This window comes from Triticum aestivum, chromosome 3D (genome assembly GCF_018294505.1).
Source record: "Triticum aestivum cultivar Chinese Spring chromosome 3D, IWGSC CS RefSeq v2.1, whole genome shotgun sequence".
Lineage (NCBI taxonomy): Eukaryota > Viridiplantae > Streptophyta > Magnoliopsida > Poales > Poaceae > Triticum > Triticum aestivum.
Window position 1 is genome coordinate 407852428 of NC_057802.1, and position 18244 is coordinate 407870671.

An 18244-nucleotide genomic window follows, 5' to 3' on the forward strand; every position below is an offset into this window, starting at 1 on the left:
ACCCGATCAACAGGACCCCCGTTTCGACCATAGGAGGTCCGTTTCCTCCGTTTTGCGGTACGCCAGACCCCTCCCGATGAACAGGATCCCGTTTCAAATGTGGCCGGTCGAACACAAGGCCGTTTCCTCCGTTCTGCGGTACGCCAGGCCTCGTCTCCATCGGCTGTTTCGTCCAAGCCCTCCCGATGAACACGACGGCGCATTCCGTTCCGACCCAGCTGATTGGCTCCCCATGAACATGACGACGACGATGTTTCTCCGTCTCGACCCAGCCATGTACACGAGCCCTGGCCGTACGTATGCGCGAGTAGGCATTCGAGACCCTGCCCGTATGTACGTACGTGGCTGTATTTTCTTTCTTGCACCCTGGCCGTTGTACATACATGTACATGTTACGTGCGCGCCTCTACTACGACACGTGCGTGCCTCTACAACGACCAGTATGTACGTACACATTCGTGACCAGAATGACAACGCTACGTACGCTTTGACCAAGTGGGTCCCGACTGTCAGGCACTTCCTTGCCTGCGAAGATGTAGCTGGTGGGTCCCAGCTGTCAGGGGGGCGAATCTTTTTTTTTGCCCGGACGCACTTCCTTGCGTGCGAAGATGTAGCTGGTGGGTCCCAGCAGTCAGGGGGAAATGTTTTTTTCACGAAATACGATGGCCCGTCCGGTGGGTCCCCGCTGTCAGGTGGAGGAATAATTATTTTGCGCGTAATAAGGAGGCACTTCCTTGCTACAGCCTCTCCATGTACAGTCCACGTCCGATGGAAGCTGTTCCTTGACCACGTTGACCACGCCGCGCCGAGAGCACTAGGGCGGTGGACGACGGCGAGGCCTAGGAAGGGGACGACGCGGAGCCGGGGAAGACGCGGCAGTGGATGCCCACGCGTAGAGGAGTATGAGGGTTCACTGGTTCACTGCGGTGTGAGGCTGCCGTCGCCGCAGAATAACAGGGGCGGTGGGAGTACTAGGGGGCGGTGAGGTCTCCGCCGCATCGCAGCCGGCCACGGGAGGCAGGAGCACAAGGCACGACCGGCGCTGGTTTGGGCGGCTGGAGCAAGAAGACCAGAGGTTGAAGAAGCACTGCGGCCGTTGGATGGACATCGTACGGTCACTGGAGCTAGAATCGTGCATATTGACTAAGTTGACAAAGCCCTCTGTCCCCGTCAACTTAGTAGGCCCACAAGTCAGCCTGCCACTATACTGGGTCCCAGCTAGCAGGGGGAGTATTCATTTTTTTTGTGCGTAATAAGGAGGCACTTCCTTGCGTGCGAAGATATAGCTGGTGGGTCCAAGCTGTCAGCGGCGGTAACATTTTTTCGTGAAATACAGAGGCCCTTTCGGTGGGTCCTAGATGTCAGGTGGAGGAATCATTATTTTGCGCGTAATAAGGAGGCATTTCCTTGCGTGCGGCCGTGGACCCAGTTGTCAGCCTCTCCACGTACAGTCCACTTCAGATGCATGTCGGTCGTTGACCATGTTGACCAGGCCGTGCCGAGAGCACCAGGGCGGTGGACGGCGGCGAGGCCTAGGAAGGGAACGACACGGAGGCAGGGAAGACTCGGCAGTTGTTTACCACGCGGACGGGAGTACGACTGTACGAGGGTTTACTGGTTCGTCTGCTGTCGCCGGAGAATAGCAGCAGGTGTGGGTGAGTAGAGGGATGGCTAGGCTAGCGATGGGAGTACGGTGGGGCAGTGAGGCCTGCGCGGCAGCACAGCCGGCCGCGGGGAGGAGGGAGCAGGCAGTCCCGCCGGCGCTTGTTTGAGCGGCTGGAGCGGGAAGAGCAGAGATTGAAGAAGCACGACAGCCGTTGGATGGAAATCCAACAGTCACTGCTTGTGCGTCAACCTTTTTTTTAGGAAAGCCTCAAATCTGTGGAAAACAACATACAGCCCATCTCCATTATTTCTAATAATTTACATCCCATTTGCTAATTCTTAAGGTTTTTTTGGAGCCCATATTCTTTTTGTTAGCATTACAGCCCATATTGTGGCCACGGTTAAAAAATTATACGAAATTTTGCATATTTCGGTGCGGTCCGAACTGTTTTTAATCCCGAAATTTCGAGTCACATTCAAACTGATTTTAAAATAAATGTATATCAATATAAAATCCAACAAATTGTCCACGCATAAAAATCAATGCAATTTAAAATCTCAAAATGAAAAAAAAAGAAATTTGAAACTAATTGTCGGTTTGACGTGTTTTAAAAATGTACAACCCATTTCTCATTACTGATAGGCCATTTTCTCGGCCAGCCGAATGAAGCTCTCCTCGTCTTGAAAGATTTGCAGCCCAACAGGCCTGACAAAGCGACTTACTTGGCAAATCACAAAAAAACTAGGCTGTGGCCATGGACCCAGCTGTCAGCCTCTCCACGTACAGTACTCCTTCGATGGAAGTCGGTCGTTGACCACATTGACCACGCCGGGCCGAGAGCACCAAGGCGGTGGACGACGGCGAGGCCTATGAAGGGGACGATGCGGAGCCGGGGTAGACGTGGCAGTGGATGCCCACACGGAGAGGAGTACGAGGGTTCACTGGTTCGGCTGCGGCGTGAGGCTGCCGTCGCCGCAGAATAACAGGGGGTGTGGGTGAGTGGAGGGATGCCCTGGCCAGCGGTGGGAGTAGTAGGGGCGGTGAGGCCTCCGCGGTATCACAGCCGGCCACGGGTGGCAGGAGCACGCGGCACGACCGGCGCTGCTTTGGGCGGCTGGAGCAAGAAGACCAGAGGTTGAAGAAGCACTATGGCCGTTGGATGGACATCGTACGGTCATTGGAGCTAGAATCGTTCATATTGACTAAGTTGACAAAGCCCTCCGACCCCGTCAACTTAGTAGGCCCACAAGTCAGCCACCCACTATGGTGGGTCCCAGCTAGTAGGGGGTATTCATTTTTTTTGTGCGTAATAAGGAGGCACTTCCTTGCGTGCGAAGATATAGCTGGTGGGTCCGACCTGTCAGCGGGGGGAACGTTTTTTTCGCGAAATACAGAAGCCCTTCCCACGTACAGTCCACGTACAGTGCGTAATAAGGAGGAAGTTTCCTTGCATGCGACCATGGACCTCGTGGGTCCCAACCATCAGGCTCTCCACATACAGTCCTCTTCCGATGACTCTCGTATGTTGACCACGCCGCGCCGAGCGCACCGAGGCAGTGCACGACGGCGAGGCCCCAGACTAGAACGACCCGGAGATGGGGAAGACACGGCAGTGGAGTTGCAGACGGAGAGGAGTGGGAAACTTAACTGGTTCGGGTGCGGGTTGGGCCTACATTCGGCAGAGAATAACAGGAGGTGCAGAGTGGAGGGATGGCCTAGCCGTCGGCGGGGTAGCGTTTCGCTGAGGAGCACAAAACAACGCCGCTGGACGCCGGAGGCTGGAGCAGCCGGTCCTGGCAGCGCTGGGGGAAGAAGACGAGAGATTGAAGAAGAATGCCGGCCGTTGGATGTAAATCCAACGCCTTCTTAGGCTTTGACCTACTGGCCCACATGTCAGCCAGTCCATTTGTTTTTTTAGTCCATTTGGTGGGCTGGGTGAAACAATGATGTAGCATCTATGCAGCCCGTTTATATGTATGGTAGAATTTAAAGCCCATTTGCATTTTTCTCGAAATCCGCGGACTTGCTGGGCTGGGTGAAAATATCATGTTGGGCTAGACGGAGAAATGTTATAAAAACATAAACACATTATTGCACGTCTATTACTGCATTGGTCAGTAAAATCTTTGCAAGCTTATGTACGCAATCACTAGGAGTTAACTTGCCAAGTTATATATAAACAATTATTATTATTATTTTGTAAGAACTTTCAACTTACGAAATAAAATATCATTTAAATTTGATGAGTTAATAGTACGTGGGGTATTATTATTTTTTAGGCTAGACGTGGGACAGTTGAGTTGGTTCTAGGGAAAAGTACTGGGAGAAAACTCAATTTACATCAAAAAAGAAAGTGGGAGAAAATTCAGATATAGGATGGATGAAAACGAAAAATAGAACTGAGCTGTATAGGAAGAGGACGAAAGATTGAACAAAATAAAGAAATACAAATGGATAGGTGGTTGGTCCCATATGTCTGTGTACGAGACCTGCTGGGTCCACCTGAGGAGGGGAATATGTTGGGAGGAAGGAGATTCAAAGCACGGCAGCCGAGTGAACTAGTTTTTTTAACGGACAAGTGAACTAATTACATACATAAGCAAATAGCCACTAAAAAAGCAAACAGGTTAATGGGTTCTTAAAAGAAAAATTTCGGACAAAACAGATAATTACGACACTTAGGCTAATGCATGAAACACTCAGATGATAAAGGTGCTTATAAACAGATAAAGTACAACATCTAGACCTTCCTGGCACGCTTGATCATGACGCCGCGGCTGTCCGTGTACTCGTCGGTTACGGGAAGCAGACACGCCCTCATGTCCAAGATATGCCTGTACATGTCGTAGCATGTGTATGCGTCCTTGGCCGCGTAGGTTATGTAGGCTAGATTCAGAGGTACCTCCCACGTGTTCAGGTCCTTGGTATCATTGTCTTCTTTCATGTTGGCATATCAGGGGTCGATGATGGTCTCGGCGAGGTCAACCACGGAGTCCTTCTCCTGACCGTTGCTGATGATCTTGTATTGCTTCTGGATGTCGACAAGCTTGTTACACTAGATGGCTGAATCGTCACGTTCTTCCTTCTCTCCACCGTAGTGAAGGTGCAGTTGGCGCTACCGATGAAACGGGCGAATGCTGCAGAACCTCTGATGGCCCTACAGAAGTGGTAGATGAGAACCTTGTCCGCACACATACCTGGGCGATGGCGATCCGCTGGTCCCTGTCAGGAGACGAATGGATGGGCACAAGGTCTAGTCCTGCAACCATGTGCTTTCTCGTCCTGTAGGTACTGCTTGAACTCGGCGAGGCAGAGCTTCACCGAGTCCGGATCGTTGGTGTACATCACATTCAACTTGGTGTAGCCATAGGACTGAACGGCGAACTCAAAGGGGAACTCCTTGCTGAAGTCCATATCCAGCAGGCTCACCCCTCGGATCGCCATTGGAGTCTCTTCAAGTGAACGAGTGTGTAGGTGGCGGCAGCAGTTTGTTTTTCAGCTCTTGGGGAACTGGATTCAACAGTAAACTGAGTGTGTACAGGCGACAACAGTTACTACCCCTCCCTCGTCCGTTGCACGCCCGGCAGAAGATGCACCCTCGGCACATTCAAACGCCTCCATTAAGAAACCTACTCTGGCCACACGTCGGTTCACGAGCGGGTCTGTATTGGTCCTGTAATAACAAGAGTTAGTGGTCACTTTACTTAAATTTAATTAGCTTTAATATAAATTTATACTTAAAACAAGCAATGCATTGGCTCGTTCTATCAGTGCCACAGGATCAACATGCACAACAATTAGAATTATTATTCTCAGGACGCACACGATCAGCACATTTGTAGCACTTTCACAACGATAATACTACCAAGTTTGAACTGTTTGTTATGGTTGTTGTCCTCTGCATCATCATGCCGTGTTTCCCAGCTTGCAAGATTCAGAACCAACAAATAAGATCCAAATAATAAGTACAACAAAGATGCCTACACATCTCATTGATTCCCAGCTTGCAAGATTCAGAACCAACAAATAAGATCCAAATAATAAGTACAACAAATATGCCCACACATCTCATTGATTCTCAGCTTGCAAGATTCAGAACAAACAAATAAGATTCAAATAATAAGTACAACAAAGATGCCTACACATCTCATTGATTCCCAGCTTGCAAGATTCAGAACCAACCCACTAGAGCCTTTTGATAAAGTGAATATCGGGATTAAATCCATCTTGGCTAGCCATGTCATACAATCGAAGAACTTGGCGCATGCTCTTGACCATCACAACATCTGTAGTTGAGTATTCCTGTTTGCACACCACAAACCAGGAGAGCATGATTTCACTTTAATAGTGGCCTCCTTTACTCAACCTGCAGCTCCACTAGGATGAGGCCTGCCTGGAGTTCCATGATTCAATTCATGCGCCTTTTTCTGCAGTTCACCTGAAATGAAGCAAAGATTGCATCATTCAGCTAGCATGAAGTACTTGCTCTCGTGAGCTGGCAGGTTCTTCTTTAGTAGTTGCACTAAAATTGAGGAACATTAAGGTTGGCTGTCCGGCTCATGTAAGGTGCAACTATAATTTTCTTATCCTTTTGTGCAGTTCCACTAAAATAAAGTGCCATTGTGGTGACAGTGACGGCTCATCTTGCAAAGGCTAATAAAATGTTGCACGAGATTACCAGCAGAACTTGACGGAGATTTTGGAAACTCCAATCACCATTTTGTGCAGTTCCACCAAAACTGAGAGATGTTGCCCACGTGACATTTTAGTTGAACTGCACAAGACACTCATTCCAAAAAAAAGTGTTTTGTGCAGTTCACCAAAAGGTCACAATAGCAACAAGGTGAAATGGATATCCCTATCTGCACAAAAAGATAGAAAGTAAACAGTTGCTGGTCAATAAGAATATACGAAACATATACGAAATGAAAAGAAGCATCTTAATTATGTTCATGGCAATCACGCAAGGACAGTAGAAATTTTAAAACGTCAGCAATGCTTCATGTTACCAGAAGCATTACGATCAACAATGAGATTCCTCAAATATGGGATTACTTTAATGGTGGCATTGCTTGTTACCAGACAGTAAATCAACAGCAGCTAAAGAGTTGGTTTAAGGGCATGGGGCCGTGGGGACACCAGGACACTGAGCAGCGTAAAGGAGCAACTTACTTATCATACTGGGGAAAACAGCAGGAGTGCCATTTGTAACACAGTTTAATTGCATCTTATGACTGGAGGCATTAGATTAACAATAACACTGGTTAGACATGTCCCTAAGGTAACAGTGTGATCGCTTCATTTTATATGCGCCCTTACATTAACAACAGCAAAAGGTTGGTATAAGGACATGCGACAGTGGACGCATCAGCACAATGTACCTACAAGGAGGCATAAAGTGGTGATGCAGAGTTTGTTCATGCTATGTGTGGGCAGCAAATCTAATCCTGGAGACCTTTTACTATGTGAGGGCAGCAAACCTAATCCTGGAGACCTTGTACTATGTGAGGGCAGCAAATCTAATCCTGGAGACCTTTTACTATGTGAGGGCAGCAAATCTAATCCTGGAGACCTTTTACTATGTGAGGGCAGCAAATCTAATCCTGAGACCTTTTACTATGTGATGGCAGCAATTCTAATCATGGAGACCTTTTACTATGTGAGGGCAGCAAATCTAATACTGGACATACTCTGTTGACTTGTCCACCAGCCGCCACTTTCTATCCTTTTTTCAACCAATAATAGATCTATTCCTTATCCAGTTTGTACTGCGTTTTCCCATTATTTCCCTTTTCAACCAAGAGACCGGTTGGGTCTCCGGTCTCTACTACTTTCACCATATTATTTCCTCGTTGAATCAAGTCCTAGATTCATGCTACAACTTTCCCCCCTTTCTTCGTTGTTTGAACAAAGCCCTAGATTCAAATGCATGAAGTAGCTTTACCTCTAATAATACTAAAAATTTAGGTGGCTTTGGAAGAGCTGATGGGAGTAGAAAAATATGCACATGCAGACACGTGGAGAGCTGGGGCAGTAGAGCAAGGCCGCTTTCGAAGAACTTATACCTGAGGGTCGTCGGGATGTCGGCGGTGGCAGGTCGGATCTGCGGACAATACGGCAGGGAGGAAGAAGGGTCGGAGGACCTCCCGAGCCGGCGCTGTGTCAGAGAGAATGGCACGGGCAGAGGATCGGGCCCGTCCGGTAGCTGTGGGTTTCCTCCCTCGCCGGCGATGACCGCGTGAACGATGCACCTAGTCCTCTACACACACCAGCCGAAGGCATCCGGCCGGATCTATGACCAGCGGTGAGCAGAGAGAAAATGTCGCTACCGCTGTCTTGCTTATATCTAGAGAGGATGAGAGAATGAAGAGAGCAACCCTACTAAAGCAAGCGCTCAGGCCCCTGCGTACATATATAGTGGAGTGATTATCTTTTTCTCTCCACAACAAGCGTTTCAATTTGCGTACGTGGCATTAAAGAAAAGAAACTCTCTATTTAAGGTGACTACCTGTACGACTCCTACCTACTACTACTAGTAGTAGTATTGTTCACTTGTGCTCCCCGGCCCTCCATTCATTGAACAACCCCACGGGTGAATAAACATATAGTACTAGTATTTATATAGAACGAACAAGCTCGAACTATTTTCGCGTAGTTAAAAGTTGAGGGCGGGGCTTTTCCCGGGCAGTACGCGCGGCAGTTTTCGTGTAGGCGGTTTGACAGAGAGGCGGGGAGGGTGAGGGAGTAGCGGATTAAACTTACTTACTGCTGGAAAGGTCGGGCTGTGCGATTTGAACTCAACTAACCCAAAAATATCCAAACAGGAGGGTTAGTTTGGGTTAGTTTGAACTCAACTAACCCAAAAATATCCAAACAGGAGGGTTAGTTTGGGTTACTGTTTGGATCCACGTGTTAGAGTTAGTTTGGGTTAGTTTGAACTCAACTAACCCAAAAAAAATCTAACCCACCCAAGAGGTGCTTATTTGGGTTAGTTCTACTCGGGACACTAAAAAACACATTTTTCTCTCGCTCTCCCCGTAGCAGATCCCTCCCCACTTCCTCGAAGCTTCTCATCCTCTCCCTCCCTCCCTCCCTCTCGCACCGCCCATGAAGGCACCTCGCCGTATCCGCGCTCCATCTAACCCTGTCATCCAAACACCTCTTTCGCTAGAGTTACTTCAGGGTTAGTTCAGGATTAGAATCTAACTCTAACCTTTAACTGAGTTAGAATATCCAAACAGGGCCTTTGAGAGAGACGAGGAGGGAGAAGCGATACGGGCTGCTGGATTACTAGAGATAGGTGTCGCACGGAAGCCAAGAAATATGGTGATAGCGTGGGTTAGCCATATACTAGTATGATGTAACTACACTGGGCTGCCGTGTTTCGTACTCTTCCGGTCCACTGTGGAGATGATTAGTTGATTTTATATCGCTGAATAATATAAAATATTATGAGTGCAGACGCTCCACCCCGAGGTTCCTTGCTCCTTCTCGGTTGTCGGGAATCTATGTTCTTCCACTCTATTTTTTTACGTGAGATTTGTTCATCCTTTTGCCAACACGCGACACATCTAGCATCAAGGTGCACGTGTCATGCAAGGATTGTTCCATCTATATGAAGAACACATGGGACTGAAACTACGAGACAGACATGTACCCAGGAGTGGGCGTGCGAACCTGTGTAACGTAGCGCAGTAAGTGATGTAGAAAGGCACAAATAGTATGAACATGCGTGGCATATAGGCATTTGTCTCTTACTACCACTAAATGTTGTACGTGCAATGCCCGGTGATGTTATGGAGTACATGACTAAGTACTCTACTACTACTATATTAATTCGAGGCACATATTAGGTTTTATATTTGTTTACGTGTATGCCCCGAGACCTTCCAACTAGACGTGTCTTTCTCTCCGGGTCGCACTTTGTATCATTCATACCACTAGTACAGTAGTACTACTATGTGTGGTCTCCGACCCAGAAGTGGAGACGCTCTACCACGCTGTTCACGTCCCACTCCTTTCGCTGACGTGTGCGACATCCAGCACGTGTCGTGTGTTTGGCACTCCTTCGTCGTAAGAGTTGAAACGCTAGCATTCATTAGAAATAAAAAATAAATATAAATCACCAGTGATACTATACCACGCGGTTTCCTTGCTCCTCGATATCGGAAAGAATACTTCTGCTCGCCAACATGTGGGACGTCGACCATCCTGGTCCACTTGCCATGCCCGCAGAACTCCAAGGGAGACTCACCCCGGTTGTTGCGCTGCAGTAATTACTAATAAGCCGTCAAATCACAGGCCCAACCTTACCCACTGTGAAGTTGGTCGGACGGAGGAACCATCATGACTTTGAATTCCGCTTCTTGAAGAATCTACTGTACCAGCAGTACTGCTAGCTACAGTAGTTACTCCAGCAGAGGCCTCCTTTGGTTCATAGGATAGGAATTTTATAGGAATATGAAAATCATAGGAAGTGAGATGACATGCATCAATTCCTATAGAGAAAGATATGCCATTTGATGCATAGGATAGGAATTTTCCATTGAGTCTAGGCTAATGTACTGGTAATTTGCTCTAAAAACTACAGTAGTAACTAGTAGTACTGTTACATGCTCGTAATTAATTAAACAAACGTACGGGCGACATAGACACACACACTAACTACTAGTACTACTACTTCTCACATGCTGGCCAGACGTTGTCGTTCTCCTTCCCGGATTTGTCGGCGACACCCCACCGTGCTTGGATCTCCGCCGACCTCTCCGCAGCAGCGCGTGCGTCCTCTTCTTTCTTGCGGCGGCGGGCCTCTCTTTTCTTGAGTGCTTTCTTACTTTTCTGCTCCCTCTGTGTGGCTTTGGCCGCCTCTTGCTCTACCTCCCATTCGGCCTTGGCAGCTTCAAATTCCGCCCACATAGGTGTGAGGTCGCGAGCAGCGATGAACTCGACACGGCGGGATGCCACCGCTTGCCTACCATTCTGTGTGCGGTCGTGGGCGGCGAGCAACTCGGCGCGGCGGGATGCCATCGCTTCCTTACCGGTTAGTGTGTGGCGCGGTGGCATGAACGACGCTTGGTGACAGCTCTGGGGTGGAGTGGCCGGACAACCGTAAAGTGCATTGGTTTGTCAAGAGCTCAAGGACAGAAGACGAAGGAAATTTGGATTCACCTTCAATCCTGGTCATTTATTACCGAGTAAAATGCATTGGCGGTCATTGAACTTGTCTTGATAGCTCACTCTGATCATTGTATACGAGATATGGTGATTATACGGTCACTGGCTCAGCGTATAGCTCTGTATTTGTCTGGTTGACCAGTCAAACAGTCTGCATGCGCCTCACCAGCTCGTGTTCTTTATCTATCTATCTATGCGGGCCTACCTGTCAGTGGACAAAGAAATAAAAACCAAAATTATGCGTATGTGACATTACTGTTTAGACGTTTGCTGGAGGCCTCCGCGAACACTGAGCATGTATTCACTTGGATCAACACCAACGGTCATACTCGTGACTCGGCGCCTTGCTCATGTATATCGTCCATCACAACGACAATCTATAAAACAACCTAGCTAGAGAGGGTACTATGGTGCGGAGTATGTACTATTGTGAGCAACCGATCATAGTGCCACTGCACACGAGTGTGTGTCTGATCGATTCGTCCATTATTCGTAAGTTATGTATGGTTGTGTGATGTCTAATGGTGGTCGTCGAATGCTAGCTGGCGACAAGAGCGGTTGCATGGACGCCTGGTTGTCAATACGTGCCGCATACGCTTCAAAGGCTCGTCATCCATGAGTTCACATTTTACCACCACGCCAGCGTCTGACCGCCCTGGCCTACCGAAACCCCATCCATCGCTAGCGCGCGCTTCCCACCTAAAACGATCACTGTCTCTCCAGAACGTCAATGCCGCATTCACCGGCCTTAACTGCAGGTGCAGTTGGTGTGTCACTGACATGCGGGCCTGATGCCTGTTGGGCCCACATGTTAGTGAGACAAAGCACCTGCAGTTAAGTCACTGAAGCAGCGTCCGCATTCACGTCCGACACGACCTCTCACTGTCGTCGGCATTGCAGCAGCGCGACGGCCGAGAGCGCCACCCGCACGGCATCCTGGTGCAAGCGATATCTCCGCGTTACACCACGGCTACCAACGAACCTACTCCAGTGCTAGCCATCCATCCGTCTGCCGCGGCTCATTGCCATTCGCCCGCTATATTAACTTGAGTCCCAGCTCCCAGCCATTGCCAAAGACCCACACTCATTCTCCTCCGGTCCCTTCCTTCTGTTGGCACCACTCCAACCATGGCCTCCGGGCACTCCAAAGCTCTCTTGGACGTACTGTCGCAGGAGCAGACGAAGGACATCGGTGGCTCCGCTCCGGGCGCGCTCCAAAGCTCTCTTGGACGTACTCTTGCAGGAGCAGACGAAGGAGATCGCCGGCTCCCCCCCCCCCTGGCCGCCCTCCGCCACCACGACCACGAAGCCGGCGCACGTGCGCGGGCGCAGCTGGTAGCGAGGAAGAGTAGTACACGGTAGGTCGCCACCGCTCTGGTCCCAGGAAGGCCACGGCTCCTCCACTCAGTCGACGCCAAGCTTGGTGGGATAAAAATCGGCGGCCGATTAGCCGCTTGACGGCGACGTGGAGGCGGAAATCTACATAACCTTGTGCTCCGGAGGAGGAGGTTATCGAGGTGGATAAGGAGGAGGCAAAGGCAATGGCCGGCTTTCTCGGGTTCAGGGCCGGACATGGTGGTCGGGGCCCGGCGATCATTTAGATTAGGTTTACAGTAGGTTTTAGTACGGTTTGTGCGAAATATGTAATGAATTTCGTCCAGTTTATAGGAAAAGTTCTCGAAATGTAATGAATTTCATCCGGTTAATTTGAAATTTGCTTTGTTTGCACGAATTTCGTCCGGTTAGTTCATATAGTTGTCGAAAGGTATGCGGGTTGCATTGGATGGCACCCACCAGTGTCCTCGGACAGATGCCGGTGTAAATTTGAGGGCCTGCGCTGGAGATGCCCTAACTATCATGCTATAATCGCTAATAGTGCTCCATTATTTCGCAGGGAACAGTTATCCCTCGATCAAAATCAGATCCGCCGTGTTTCGCACTCCTCCCACGTAAGAGTGTAGACTCTTGCTTACATAAAAATGGAGCAAGTGGACGGCACTGTAGCACGTGATATCACTCAAACTAGCCCGCCTAACGCGCGGGAAAGCACCGCCCTCGTCATTTTGTTCTGGATTTATATCAATCGATCGCACGAAAATGTTACGCTTTGCAAGTTCAAAAGGAAAAAGGCGGCACACTTACAACTCGTACGCGTCGCGTTCACGTCGCACCCCCGACAGTCCGGCTCGCACGCCACTCACCAGAGGGGACACGCGTTGTCTTGCATTTTCACTGACATGTGGGACTGCAATTGAATAAACCGTCGATAGCCGAAATCTAATCGCTCGGCGGGCGTCAGCTGAGAGGAGAGAGACGGGGGAGGGAGAAGAGATCGCCCGCCAACCGTGCACAGACTCCAAGAAATATGTGGTGATAATGTGAGGTGGGCCATGCGGGGGTCCGCACCGCTTCCAAGCCCGCTTCTTACCACCCTGGCCCACCAGAACCCCTCCCCCACCCCACCACCTCCCCGCACGCGCTCCCCCCTCAGAGGCCAGCTGCCCGCATTCATAGCAAGTACTACCAGTAAAATTCTGGGCTATAAAGGGCATGTACAATGGTTGATAAGATAGTCTTATCATAAGTCTTGCATGTAATTTAGAGATGACAAAAAAACATGTGTACAATGGATCATCACTTAGCCTTATCTTCAATAACTAGTTATTCCTAAAAACCTGGTGAAACATATTGTGCTAAGAGATCATCTCTTGTCTTCTCGACAAGCCCGCTTATGTGGAGGAGAGAGAGGCATTGACAAAGTCAAGGAGTGGGATCTGCAGGAGCTCGTCTCTACACGTGCTCCTAGGTATAAAAAAACTAATTCTAAAAAAGAGGCATAAAAACAATTGTGTCTAAAAAAGAAATGTAAAAAACATTTGAGAGGAAATAGATAGAGAGAAAGTGAGAAAAAGTTGTAACCTTATAGTCAACACTATGGTAGTATTACATGAGGAAGGAGGGAGTGGTGCACATGCCAAGTTCACTGGGCTGCCGTGTTTCACACTCCTCCGTCGTAACAGTGGAGACAATAGGTTTCATCAAAAATAAACAATGAATACTCGTTGCTCGTCCACTATATCGGAAAGAATGCTTTCATTCGCCGACATGTGGGACGTCGACCATCCTGGTCCACCTGCCATGCACAAAATTATCCTGGTCCACCCCGGTCGTAGCGCAGGCTCAACCTTTCCCACTGTAAGTTAGTCGGACGAAGGAACCATCATGACTTCGTTGAATTCCGCTTCTTCAAGAAAACTTACTCTACCCGCAGTACTGCTACCACACGCGAAGACTGGACGGCACTGTACCACGTCATATCACAAAAACCCACAAGGCCAAACTAGCCCGCCTAGGATCTGTACTCCCTCCATTTCAAAGTTAGTAGTGCAAAGTTGACTCATCTATTTTGAAATGGAGGGACGTCTCTGTACTGCTATGATTTTGTGTTGTGCGTCTCTGTACTTTTGCTACGATTTTCCTAACCTATGAACCAAATGAGGCCTGAATGTATCCGTGTCGACTATTGTCTGATCGATCGCCAAGCCTACAATTTTAGGAGCTTGGGCTATTGGCCGATCGACGAAGGATCAGTATAAGCGTACCACGAGCTCATCAGCCCCAACATTTCTCTTTGGTGAGTGTTTTGCAAGTACAATAGCTCGCACAGTAGCTAGCCTACTAACACCAAGAATCATCAAATAAGCCCTTCTGATATGATAAACAGTTCAAACTTACATCTAAGCATGCCATATATTACATCAAAAGCTGGTGAGGATACATCTATTTCCATAACTCGGAGAGGGTTCGCATGATTCACTATCAAACAAAAGTACTAGCAAGTACCGCCCACACAAGATAGTGCACTAGCCCTAAGATGGTTTGATAACACGCATCGTTCTGGTAATTAAACACGGGGCAATGCAAACTACCCTGAAGGATTAGCGCGACCAACTATTTCTTGTCATCGATCTCTCGGGCAATGACCACAGCACGGACAGCGGCATGGGAATCGATCTCCGGGGCGATGTCCACAGGACTGACCGCGACATCAGAATCGATCTCTGGGGCGATGTCCACAGGATGGACTGCGGCATCGGAATCGATCTCCGGGGCGATGCCAACAGAACAGACCGCGACATCGAAAACGATATCTGGGGCATTGTCCACAGGACGGGCCGCGACATCGGAATCATCAAGGACGTCCACCGGCACCTGCACAACCCTAACATATTAGCAAGCACATTGCAAATAATCAAAAACCACAACTTACATTTTTTACCTTGTGCAGCTCACCTGGGGATCCCATCCCTCCGGGGGCCATCTCCTCGTCCTCGATGGGGGCCATCACCTTGCCAGGGGAATACTGCTTCTCAATGGCGACTATCTCCTCAAACTCGGCCTTGAGCCGCGCCAAGGTGGCCATATGAGTTTCTGGGGTAGGCACGGTGGGGCCCTTGCTGTTCTTCCAACTTTCTTTGAGGAGTTCGTCCGCCAAGGTCGTCAACTCTTTGGCCAGTGCTTATTTCTTAGAGTTCTTCGTCTCCATGGGTTGGCCTGCGAACATGGTCAACTCGTTGGTCGATGCTCACTTCTTGGAGATCGCTGTCTCCAGTGGGTTGTCCACCGGCAACTCTTTGCCTAGTGCTCCAGGATCCATCAATGAACTGACAAACAAAAAGCAATCGAAAGGAAACCACAATCGCAATGAAAACGGGAAAAGAATAGGCTATTAGAATCGGTCAATGCTTCGCAAAAAGAAGATTCTTGGAATGAAAATATAGCAGCATCACTGATTCGGCCACCTTTCTTTCGTCGGTACAGAAGAAAAATGGCAGAAGTGAGTAGCCTGGAGTGAGGTTTTCTTCAAGAAAGGGGAGAAAGGGCTTCAACGACCGTTCCAGTGAAATGATGGTTGCTTCATCCAGTCCAGCTTCGAGGCCACTTTACCACTGCCGGTAAAGGTGTGGGTTTTGTGATATGACGAGTCATGACGGCCACATTGGGGTGACTGGTGGTTTCGACTGTAGCACCTCGCTGTGATTTGGTGGATGGCACGCGGGCCCGGATGCTTTGATGTCCCGCATGTAGATAGAGAGGCTAGTCATATAGGAGTGGTCAATATTGTGCACCGCGACCAAGGCGGAGAGGAAAACGACAAAACTACGTAATTAATGCATGAGTTTAATTAGGGTAGTTTTGTAAAGTACGAGATACATTCCTCCAATCGCAAAATGCCTTGGTTGATGAGATTTGAGATTTGAGCCCTATAAACCGGAAGGGAGATTTGAGATTTGAGATACTGCATGCGGTGTAGTCTAGTCACTTGTTGGAATCTCTAGTATACCGCATGATTCTTTGCTTCTTCTTACTACTACGTACTACTTCGCTGACATGTGGGACAGCCAGCAGCATCCGGGTTGACGTAATACGTGTCATGCACCAGATTAGAGTGTGGAACGGAAGGGGGCATAACCCCGGTCGATGGCCAGCCTCGACGCTGAGCAGTCGGTGCACCGGGAAGCGGCGCTCTCTCGGCCGTCGCGCCGCTTCAAGGCCGGCGCCAGTGAGAGGTCGCCTCCGCTCTGGTCGGGCATTAATGCGGCACTGACGCTCCAGGGCGACGCTGACCATTTCACGCGGGAAGCGCGCGCTGGCAAGGGAGTATAGGTTTTGAACCGTTTCATGTGTAGTACTGGTAGTTTGCAAAACTACTTAATTATTGCACTCAGTTTCCTAAGAAATTGTGGTAAAAAACGTTACTCCACAGCCCGCTTCCCTTCTCCTTCCTCTTCCACCGCCCGCGCACGTCCGCGGGAAGCGACCGGTCAACCCTTATATAGGAGTGCTAGCACAGAAAGATGCATGCATGACCACTAAAATTTCCAGATTAAACAGCCGCTCCGGCGGGAGTATGGCGTATGTTGTTACCTTCGGCCGGGCCATGGCTACCGGGCGACGGCGACCAGAGAAGAGGCGGCGGGAGGGGAATGAATGCAGCTACTATTTGGGTTTGCCGTCCGGCTTAAATAAATGCGCAGCATCGCGTGTACCCGCGGGTTCACAAATTGTAACATACGTGTCTGCTTAAGTGGGCATCACGTAACTGGTGTGTGTGTGAGAGATTCTGAGAGACAGAGTGTGTGTGTGCGACTCTACTCTTCGGACATGTACTCAACCTTTTGCATCGGGATATAAGTATAATGGTATTTACTTTAGCTAGTGATTTACGTGGCCATGTTAACGTGGTTGTGCAAAAAAATTTGTCACTTCCTACTCGTGATTTGCGTCATATAATTACAAGCAAGATGCTCGTGCATTGCACGGAACATCAATATGCATTTTTTTACAAAACACATGCTGTGATTTACCCATGCAAGAGTAATCCCATGTGTAAAAACTAATGATATTTCGAGAATTTTATCGGAAAACTGGTATCTCGAGTATGTCATCGAAAAAATGAAAGATGAGAGATAAGGTCAGGAGGAGTGGAGCGTCGTGGTGACTGGTGGTCGGAATGGGCGAAGGCATGGGGATGGACGGCGCCGGCAGGCGGCAGCGGCCGCCATGCTTGATTGTTCCAGAGACTTTCTTTTTTAATTGCTCAGCAATGAGGTGTGGGAGATAAGGATGTGGAGAGAGGTGCGACTATCTTTTGTAAAATTATCATAGTTTGCTTTCTATCCATCAGATATAGATCGGGTGGTCTATATTACATGATGGCAGGCACACCATCATCGCCAACTCGGTTTTTTATAAGGGTACAAATGATAAGTTCCCTAACTACTAAAGTAAAGTGGAATTTGTCCATGTTATACAAGTAAATTAAGGTGATTGTTTATCATATGGGTAAGGGTGGATGAAGGGTGGTAGGAACAAATTCTCTGCCTAGAGCATGTGTGTGTGAGATGGAGTCTCAGTGTGTGTGTGTGGGAGAAAGAGAGAGATGGAGAGAGATGGAGTCTTAGTGTGTGTGTGTGTGTGATGGAGTCTTACTGTGTGTGTGTGTGGGTGGGTGGGTGGGTGTGTGGGTGTGTGTGTGTGTGTGTGTGTGTTTGTGTGTGTGTCGCGGGGTCTTCGGTGGCGGATGTAATTTAAGTGTGCATGGCTTCATCATAGAGAGGTGATGTGTATGGCAGAGGCCACCAACGATGGGGTGCGAGAGAGAAAATGCCAGTAGAGAGGGAAGAGAAGGTGTGTGCGCGTGAGAGTAGTCGACATCGAGAGAACGTGTTTGTTCGAGAGACACCAAGGAAGACTACTATATATCGATGGTGCATGTAGGCGGGAATTAAACGAAGGGATGGTCTTATTGGTTTCGCGGATATAGCGGAAGAGTGAGAGGGGGGTAGCTACAAGGAGATTGTTAAGTGTGAGTGTGTGTTTTACCCATCCAGGCGGAAGTTATGTGCACACAAGAAGAGAACGATTCGATGTGGCGTTAGGGTTGAGGGTAATTAACTACGT